At 35.3% G+C, this 10,453-nt stretch overlaps 1 pseudogene; it reads left to right on the top strand.

Annotated features, from left to right (window-relative positions):
* The first annotated feature begins 9,740 nt into the window (after positions 1-9,740).
* On the top strand, positions 9,741-10,453 carry LOC143379978 (bax inhibitor 1-like; annotated as a pseudogene).

Here is a 10,453-nt window from a genome sequence, read left to right as displayed (position 1 = left end):
CAAGACATTATGTTCTTTTCAAGAGCCTCCTATCTGAGTTACATCTAAGTATACAAAGTACTATTCTAGGCCAATTATTCAATTGTTGCTTTGATAAAACCTGTCATACTAATTCAATACTTAAATATTTCTTAGAAAATATAATTATGGTAAATGTTTTTTAAAGGAGAAGCATATTCTCTTACATTGTGGAGATGTCGTCCTAGTAATAGATGATAAACCTTTTCAAACTTGCATACAAATCAGTATATATTGTGCTATATGAAGGCTTAAACTGGAATAATTTTTAGAGCATTTCTGGCATAATAATGTGTCATAAATAGATCTCCTATGGGGTTATAGACCCAGACTATACTTCATAGTATTTCTGAAGTCAATTAGAAGACCTTTTCAAAATCAATTACTCCTTATTAATTAAATGCTCTAAGTTTTTAATGAATGTGGAACTCACCTTTGGAAACTCTCTGAAAAGGCTAAAACCATTTGGAGTCAAAGTAAAAATAATATCTTTCTAAGGATATCAGACTGTTACCCTCTATGGTATTGAATCATTTAAGACAAAAATCAAAATAAAATGGTTTAAAATGACTTCAAATGAAATATTAAAACTGGAACTGTCTTAGGAAATCTGGAAAAAGTAATTGTACCTCCATCCAAACAGATCTGGATTCCAACCCCAGATCAACTATTTACTAACAACAATTCTGGATATTTATTCAACTTTCTAATGCCTCAGTTTCTTCATCTAAAAAATGATGATGCTGATTTGCAGAATAGGTTAAAGAGTAAATTAAATGCTAAGTGTCTAGGGTCTGGGGCTCCCCCAGTCTTCAGTTTCCTTTCCTGAGTTCTGCTATCGGCATCAATTTCTGTTCCACAACTGAGTTTACCTCTCTTATTGTTTCCTGTTACTTCTCGGCTATAAAAGCAGAAACCTTCTCTGACCCTCATCTCTGCTCCACAGTCCCTGGGGGTTGCCATTCATACCTGAAAGTCTGTGCAATGGTAAAACACTTGTGTTTGAATCCTAACTCTACCTCTTTCTATGGTGTGATCTTGGGTAAATTAATCCATCTGTCTCCATCTGTTTGCCCCTCTTAAAAATGAGAGGAATCATAATACCTACCACAGAGGTTTAAGTTAACTGTTCGTGTAATTATCCCTCAAGCATAGTTAATCCACAATGTTAAGTTCCACAAGGACTGGAAAACCCTTTTTATTGCTTCTATTCTCCTTGGCCTGGGCAATGAAATAATCAAATTATTTAAATGTGTTGAAATTATTTTTTAAAAAACATTTTTATTAATAAAGTTTGTGAGTTTTTGGCATATAGATTTTTATTTTTCTTTCTTTCTATTTATTTATTTTTGCTGCTGGGGCTCAAATCCACAGCCTCATGCATGCTAGGCAAGTGCTCTAACACTGAGCTATATCTCCAACCTGGTATAAACCTTTTTAAACCTTTTATTTTTTTTTTCTTTCTTCTTCTTCTTCTTCTTCTTCTTCTTATTATTATTATTATTATTATTATTATTAACAACTATTATTAGCAGCAGCTGAGAGGTTTTTTTTAATTGGATTAGTTGTCCTATTTGGATTGCTAGATAAATGGTCTCAAAATAATTAACATTTTTTACTATATAACCTATCTTTTCTGTTGTTGTCTTCTTTTTTTTTTCTTACTATGTGATTTGACTCTGTCTTCTCTGCTCCATTTACAAAGATAGATTTAAAGTTTTCTTCTAAGCCAACCAGCTTCCCTGTGTTATCACGTACCAATGTTTGCCTTTTATATATGTGCAGCCAACCATATTAACAGCCAAGTCCACAATTCTATGTTATCAGTGAAAATTCAGAGTGGTTATATTTATAAATCTTAATACCTAACTCATTTAATAATTGAATAAAATTGTCAAATATTTGCATTATGTATTGCATTTCTTTGTGTTTAAGTATCATCTATTTGTTCTTAACCAGTAATCCAGTCTAATCCTCCAGTCGATTAGTCTGTTGGAATTTGGAAACAGGGAGAAAAACTGAGAGTCAATAGCTATTGTTGAAGAGTAAGTAGAAACAAATTGTTTAGAATAGTAAAATAATCTCATAAGTGGATATATTTATGGTTGTAATTGAACAATTAAATCTAGAAATCGAATAAACAATTTTTAACTGAACCTCAAGTTATGAAAGAGCTCATTTTCTTATTTTGTATCAATCTCATTGCTCTATACTTACAAAATGAGGTTCTTACTGTGTTCCTTTTATGATTATTTATCAAGACACACAGTGATGATCGATTCTAACATCAGCAGAATTCTAATGGCAATTTCTCCTGTGTCAAGAGTCACATATAAATCTCTAAAGAGGCACATATACAACCTCAGCTCTAATTCTCTTCTGTTCCCTGGACATTTTTTTTTTTTTTTTTTTTGGTTACTCAAGCAAACTAAAGGGCTGCTTGAACCACACATTTATTAGAGTTGTGTGGCCAAGATTTAGGTGTGTCATGCTGGAGACTGGAAATTCAAAGGTTTTCTCACAGAAGTAGTGGGAGCTTGGGGGAGGGAGCATCCTCGGCAGGATCAGAACATCCCAGAAGGCATTTGGCATTTGCTCAGTGATTGCAACATAGCAGACATTTTTACAAGGGGGAAGGTGAGAGGCAACAATGACTGCCAGTTAAAGACCATTCCCAAATCTCAGATCTGATTCTCAATCACTAATCTGGCCCTTTGTTACCTCTTGAAGCTTTACATAGCGTCTGTCTTCAGAGTAATTAGACATGTTCTGAATGGATTTTTAAGTATTGCCTACTTGTCTGGGGAACTCCTAGCTCAGTCTAATCCTTCAGTTGAATAATCTGTTGGAATTTGGAACTGGAGAGTAGAAGATGAGAGGTAGATAGCTATGGTGGAAGAGTGAACAGCAACAAATTGGTTAGGATAGCAAAATAATCTGAAAAGTTGTACATGGTTCTATTCAAACAAGGAAATTTAGAAATTGTCTAAACAAAAGTTCAAGCTCAACTTGTAATTATCAAAAGGCTTATTTTCCTATTTTATATCAATCTTGCTACTTTATATAAGTAGAACAAGATTTTTGCTGAATTCTCTTTATACTTATAAAATCAGTAAAATACTTCTGAGTATTTACTAAGCTTTCTAATTTTCTGAGAGGTAAGTTTTCTCGGGGCTGGGTTATAGCTCAGCAGTTTGGCACTTGCCTCGCATATGTGAGGCACTGGGTTCAATCCTCAGCACCACATAAAAATTAATAAAGATATTGTGTCCATCTTTTTAAAAGTCTTTAAAAAAAAGAATTACTTCTCACAATTTTCCTGAATATTGTTAAGTCTGGTCAGTCAGAAATGAAAATGTAGGTGTCACAATAATGATAATCTTATTAGCCAGGTGACTTTCTTTTAAAGTGTTTTTTTATTTAATTAATTTTACTTATTCAGTTTTGGTTCTACTGATTGAATCTCCAGGGGTGCTTCACCACTGAGCTATATCCTTAGCACTTTTAAATTTTTTTAAATTTTGAGACAGGGTGTTGGTAAGTTGCTTAAGGCCTTGTTAAATTGCTAAGGCTACTACTGTCAAGAATAATTAAAAAGAACAAATTTAAAAGAATTTTTTTTTTTTAAATTTCTGAGGCTGGCCTCCAATAGAATCTCTGCCTCCCTAGTCTCTGGGACTATAGGTGTGTGCACCATGACTCCCAGCATAGCCAAATGGCTTTCTTTAAAAGTGTGCACTAGTAGGCTTTTTAGCATCTTTTCTCCCTCTGTATCAATGGGATTTTTTTTTAACTGCCTAGATATAGTCTTTGACATTCTCTATCCAGAGAAAAAACTAAGTGCAAAAAATATGTCTAACAAGCAAGAGGAAACCCATGCTACGGCTTAGGGAGGGAATTCTAAAGAGTTGGACAGGAATCCTGGTTTCATTTGTGAGGGAGACTAGTCTCACTCATGGGGATGTAAGTGTTATGGTTAAGGATCCCAAGATAGTGCTGGATTCTCTTTGTGATTTCACTCCATAGAGTATCTTATGTTGGCTACCTACCTAGAGGAAAATGTTAATGGTAAGAGTGAAGCAAAAGTCTAGTGGTATAGTTTCCGTTGTCATCATCCAAAAGAATAGCAGTAGGGTTCAATACATAGAATGATATATATTTGAGGAAAGGAAATGCTAATTACTTCAATTTGTTTAGTATGCATTATATAATGTATCAAATTATTGCACTGTTCCCAATAAATATGTACGATATTATGTGTCAATTGAAAAAGAATAAGTACCAGTAAACTACAGTCTGTGGATCAAATCTAACCATTTGCTTTCATAAATAAAGTTTCATAAGAACATATACACATACAAAAATAATAGTAAAAGGAGCTAAGATGTGGGAAAGGGTAATTTTTCTGCTAACATTTAAAGAACAAGGTTTTTGTTTTATATATGTCCTTTTCTATCCCTAAAATTTTCCATAATGCAAAGTTGTTGTTGTTTTAAGAGAAAGATGTAAGAGATGGATCAACTAAAGGCATGAATATTTCTTATTTGGATCTCAGTTTAAAAAAAAAAAACTTGGATATATGAGAATATTAGGAAAATATTCAGAGTTTTTGGTTTTAGGTATGTTAGTAGCATTACTTTAAAAAAAAGAAAAAAGATACCCCCACCAGGCCTGGTGGCACACGTGTAATCCCAACAATATGGGAGGCTGAGGCAGGAGGATCGCAAGTTCAAGGCCAGTCTCGGTGCTTAGTGAGATCCTCAGTAACTTAGTAAGACATTGTCTCTCAAACTTAAAAAGAAAAAAAAGGGTAGGAGACGTGGCTCAGTGATAAAGCTCTCCTGTGTTTAATCTCTGTATCAAAAAAAAAAAAAAAAAAAAAAAGATACTCCCTTTTTAAGAGTCCTAAATGGAAATACAGGAATTATATGGCATCTAGGATTTGTATCAAAATGAACCAGTGAACCAGTGGGTGAGGTAGAGGTAGAGATAAAGCAAGATTGACCAAGAGTTGAAACTGTTGAAGCTGATTGATGGCTACGTGGGATTCATTCGACTACTTTCTCTCTTTCTATATATATTGAAATTTTCTATAATAAGAAGGTTTCTAAATAATGCATTTTTAAAAAATCTCCCACCAATCAAAGAAGCTCAGGCTAGCCAAGTCTGGCAAATAAAACTGCATCTATGCAAATATGTGATACTGATTTTTATCTGAGTTGAGACAAGTCTGGGGGCAGGAGCTGGGCTGGTAACACTAGGAGGGGGCGTATGGTGACTCAGGGTGGGAGGCTGGGAGCTTCATACAGTGACACAGTAGGGTGGAGTTGTGAAGCAACTGATCTCTGAGAGGTAACTGTGGAGGCAGGAAGAGCAGGAGGAGACACCAGATGATTAAGGAAGGATGTGAAACTGCATGGGGGAACCAGCAGAGAAAATATTACTGCAGTTTGAGAGAATCGGTTCTGTAGAATCCATCCTTAGAAAAGCAGAGCTCAAACAAACAAGAGTGTTCAATTGACACAATCCAGGTCTACAAAGATTTTACAAACAAACTGCAGAGTTTAGGGAATAATTTGCGACTTTAGTTACTAAAGTAACAGATAACTAGAGGAAACTAATAAGGAAGGATTGGGGGTTATGTTGGGACCCACCTAACTGGAGGGATGGAATAGACAGAATTAAACTGAGTATAGGGGCTGAGGATGTGGCTCAAGCAGTAACGCGCTCACCTGGCATGTGTGCGACCTGGGTTCGAGCCTCAGCACCACATACAAACAAAGATGTTGTGTCTGCCGAAAACTAAAATGTAAATAAAATATTAAATAAATAAATAAATAATAAACTGAGTATAGTGAGTTAATATTCCTCTAGTTTACCAAATTTAAACATGGTTATTACCCTAAACCCTCTCTCCACTTGGCCCTGCTCCCCAGTATTCCCTAACAATGTAATAAGTTTCTGAAAATGGAAAGGCCTAACAGACGGTATGGTTTTGCTTTGTTTGTTTGTTCACTTGTTTTACTTAAACAATTAATGACCATAGCATTTTAGAAAGTCAAGTGTGTTCTTAAAAGTACGGGTAAATATTCTGAGGGAAAAAAAAAAAAAAAAGGTAGTTGTGACAAAATGTCTGATAAGGTTTCAAAAATAAATTAAAAAATAGATTCCTACATCATGGAAGACTGAGTTGAGTAACTGGAGCCACCTCTTCTGATACAAATACATAGAAATTCTGGATAAATTAAAAAAAAAAAAGAAACACACAAAATACAAAACTGATGTTGGGAGAAAGAGAAATCCATATTGTGAAAGGAGGAAAAAATATTGTAATATTAGGGGAGACTCAAAGCCAGGGACCTAATTATAGGCCTCAGGAGCTGCAGGCCAGGGTTTTAATTTCCACAGAAGGGACAGAAGATGTAAGATGTGTCCTTGTACCTGCAGAGTAAGAGGGTAGAATTAGGACTTTTGCTAAAGTCTGGACTTTCAAATAGCTTCACAGTCAGTGCAAAGGAGCTAGAACAAGTTTGTTCATCAGACTGGACAAATAGCAAACAATTTATTGTCTGTCCTGATCTCTGAATACAGGAATTTTTTTTCTTGTTATAAATCTAAACCCAAAGTTTCTTCATTGTTGAGGGTAAGATCTAAATTGACACTACGTTTGTGTAAGAGAATCTCAATAAAGACTAGTTATGTAGTATATATATACATATACATATATATCTGATAAAGGATTTATAACTAAACTTAAATATTTTATATATTTGTAGTTATTAAGAATTACAATAAGAAAAAAGACAATATAATAGAAGAGGTGCATAGACTCTTTAAAGAAAGAATTTCTAATTGCCCAGTATTATTCTTAATATTTGCTCAGTTTCTTTAATCATCCAAGAAATTGCAATGGGATACTATGCACATACTACAATATTTAAAATGAAAGCAACAGAAAATAAGGAAAGATTGGTGAGGATGTAGACACATAAATATGTATACTACTTCATTTTTCCTATCATATCTGTCCTGCATTATTGCATGTTCTTTTAACTAACCACTCTACTCAAGCACAAATATGATTTTGTATCACTCCTCTGTTAAAAATCTTTCAATAGATCCTCATTGCCAAACTCTTTGACATGGTGTGGTATACAAGGACTTCCATGATCTACTCTCAGAAAATTTCCCTGACCTCATCATCCAGGGTGTCCATGCCACATCCTTATGGGCCCAACTATTCCATCCTTCTGCTTCTTTTTCTGACATTGCAGGCCTGCTGAGATTCTCCTTTCCACCTAGTGAGCACCTTCTCATTTTTCAAGATTCACCTCCATTGCTACCTTAGCTCTGAAATGTCTGACTACAGTCTCATGCAAAATTAATTATTCCCTTCTCTATATTCCCACTATTCCCTAAATATGTATCTAGAAAAGAACCTATAAAACTTTATTGTTCTTACTTTATTAACTTGATTGTAAGAATTTCAAAGATTGAGATCGTGACTAATTAATGTTTGTATCCACAACCTGGAACCATTGTACATATTAATAAGTATTTGATGGAAGAATAAATGAATTAAATCTGAGATATGAAAATTTAAGTAATTAGCCAATGAGCAAACAAATCAATTTTAGGATTGAAAACACAATCTAACTATTATCTTCATGAGTTTTTCACTTTTCATATTTCTCATATGTATCATTTTTTGTGAGGAGAGAGGATACCAAGGATTGAACCCAGGAGTGCTTAACCACTGAGCCATATCCTTAGCCCTTTTCTTTGTATTATATATGTATATTTTTAAAATATATATTAAGTTTTTTAGGCTGGCTTTGAACTTGTGATTCTCCTGTCCCAGCCTCTAGAGCTGCTGGGATTACAGGCGTGTGCCATCATGCCTGGATCACAGTATTTTTTGATCTTCCAAAATGACTGCTTGTGTACACGTTGTTTGTACTAATACAGAGACTATATAGGCTTCATTCTTTGGTGAACAAGCATATTCCTTTAAACTATTAAAATCTTAACTAGATTGTCTTTGACATTTTCCAAATGTATCTAAAATGTCAGAGCCAGCATTTGGGGCCTACAAATCTTTTGAGTGAAAGCCCAGGACTTCAAGTTGTATGCCATTCACAGGTTTAAAATAGGAACATGTTCCATGTTGACTATGAGCTATTTGGAGACTTTGAGGACATTAGGAGAGAATAATTTTATTTTGGGAAGGAATGTTGGAAGGTAGGAGTTCTGAGAGTTAGCCTACTTAAAATCTAAATATTAAAATGAATACACACACACACACACACACACACACACACACACACAACTTTATCGTGTTCAAAACCAAGAATCTCAGCAAGAGTCCAATATGTCAACTAGGATCTTTCTGGTTCCAAACAGAAGTATGTCAGAAATTTATCATAAGAGGATACAATCATTTTTCAATATAAGCTATGGAAAATTTGGACAAAACATGAAAAGATCTATTTATTGCAGCAGATGAAATATTTGCAATGAAAGGAGAAAGAAAAGTTTATAACAGTTACTTCAAGTTACAAGAAAAGATTGGTCTATCTAATTTCATCAGCATCATTTACCAGCAAATTATATTTGTTGCATGTTATTTTAGAGAAAGGTACTGTGAAAGTTTGACATTAGGAGTTCCCCAAACACCTGTGTGGTAAAAACTTACTTCCCACTGGGAGGTGGTAAGACCTTTAGGAGATAGGCCTAGTGGGAAGTATTTAGGTGATTGACGGTATGCCCTTGAAGGGGATAGTGGGACCCTGGCCTCATCCTCTAGCTTTTTCTTTTGTTTCCCAGCCATGAGAGGAATGATTTTACTCTGCCAGATGCTACATGCCATAATGCGGTAGCTTACTACATGCTTGAGAGCAACAAGGCCAAACAATCAGGGACTGAAACCTTTAAAACTGTGAGCCAAAATAACACTTTTCTCTTTATAAGTTGTTTATCTCAGGTGTTTGTTATAGCAATGGAAAGCTGACTATCACAGGTACCTATATTGGATTTTTCTTTATGTTCATATCCTAAGCACTGTTTTCATATTTGGGGAAAGAGTAGAAACAGATTTAGTTGATTTTGATATAGTCAAATAGGTCAGGAAACTTGTCAAAATTTATCAAGCAACTTCCCCAGATCAGAACCTTTTTAGAACTTAAGAAATCCAAAAAAGTTTAGCTCCCCAGGATTTATTTTCTAATGGAAATGACTAGGTAGCTGAATATACTTTTTGTTGCAAATAAACGAAAGAATAGCTGCTTTTGTTAAGGAAATGAAGGTGTTACTTTAGATATGTAGACTGAGCAGGTAGTAACTGGAGGTACACTAATTTTCCATAACTGAACAGTTCTAAACTCAAAGGATTACAGATATTGAAGAACCATAGAGTGAAGGTAAAGTCATAGTTTCAAAAAAGGTATCACAGATTTTGATATATAAATGAACATCACCTTTCTACACCTTTCTACAAACCCCAGCATATGTCTAAATTGTGGTATATCTACCTTAATTATTGTGGCTCAGTTTTGAAATACTATATATTAACTGAGCATTTACTGTACTCTACTGTACAGTACGAAGCATTTATTATATTCATCCTTCAAGAAGAACTGACTGAGAGCACATCTGGTGTTAGAAGAGCTCGTAGACCCCTGAGAGGCAGGTTAAGAAGAGTAGAAGCTGTATCACACAGCCTCATGGGTCTACACGTGAACATATTTGATTGGAAGATCAACTCTGTGCACTTTTAAATTTTTCACATATAACCCCTTGACCCAGCAGCATTCAAAGAAGGTCTATGCCACTTTTGCCCTTCGTATGTTTCTGGTGGCTGCAGAAGCCTATGTCCATGTGGTCACTCATTTCATTCAGGCTGGCCTACTCTCTGCCTTGAGCTCCCTGGGGTTAATGATTTGGCTGCTGTCAACACCTCATAGTTGTGAAACTAAGCAGAAAACACTGGGACTTCTCACTGGATTTGCTTTCCTCACAGGAGTTGGCGGGCGCCCTGCCCTGGAGTTGTGCATTGATGTCAATCTTAGCTTCCTTCCCAGGCTTTCATGGGCACAGCAATGATCTTTACCTCCTTCACCCTCAATGCACTCTACACCAGGTGCTACCTCTTTCTGGGAGGTATCTTGATGTCAGTAATGAGCCTGATGCTCTTATCTTCACTGGGAGACCTTTTCTTTGGATCCATTTGGCTTTTCCAGGCAAAACTGTATATGGGCCTGGTGGATGTGTTTGGCTTTGTCCTTTTTGATATTCAACTCATTATTGGAAAAGGCTAAAAATGGCAATAAGGATAATATCTGGCACTACATTGATCTCTTCTTCTATTTCATTACTCTTCAGAAAACTCATGATAATCTGGGCTATGAATGAGAAGGATGAAAAGAAAGAGAAGTGA

Source organism: Callospermophilus lateralis, chromosome 14 (genome assembly GCF_048772815.1).
Source record: "Callospermophilus lateralis isolate mCalLat2 chromosome 14, mCalLat2.hap1, whole genome shotgun sequence".
In the NCBI taxonomy this organism is placed as follows: Eukaryota; Metazoa; Chordata; class Mammalia; order Rodentia; family Sciuridae; genus Callospermophilus; species Callospermophilus lateralis.
Note: the sequence above shows the minus strand (reverse complement) of the source record. Positions and strands in the feature narration are given on the sequence as shown.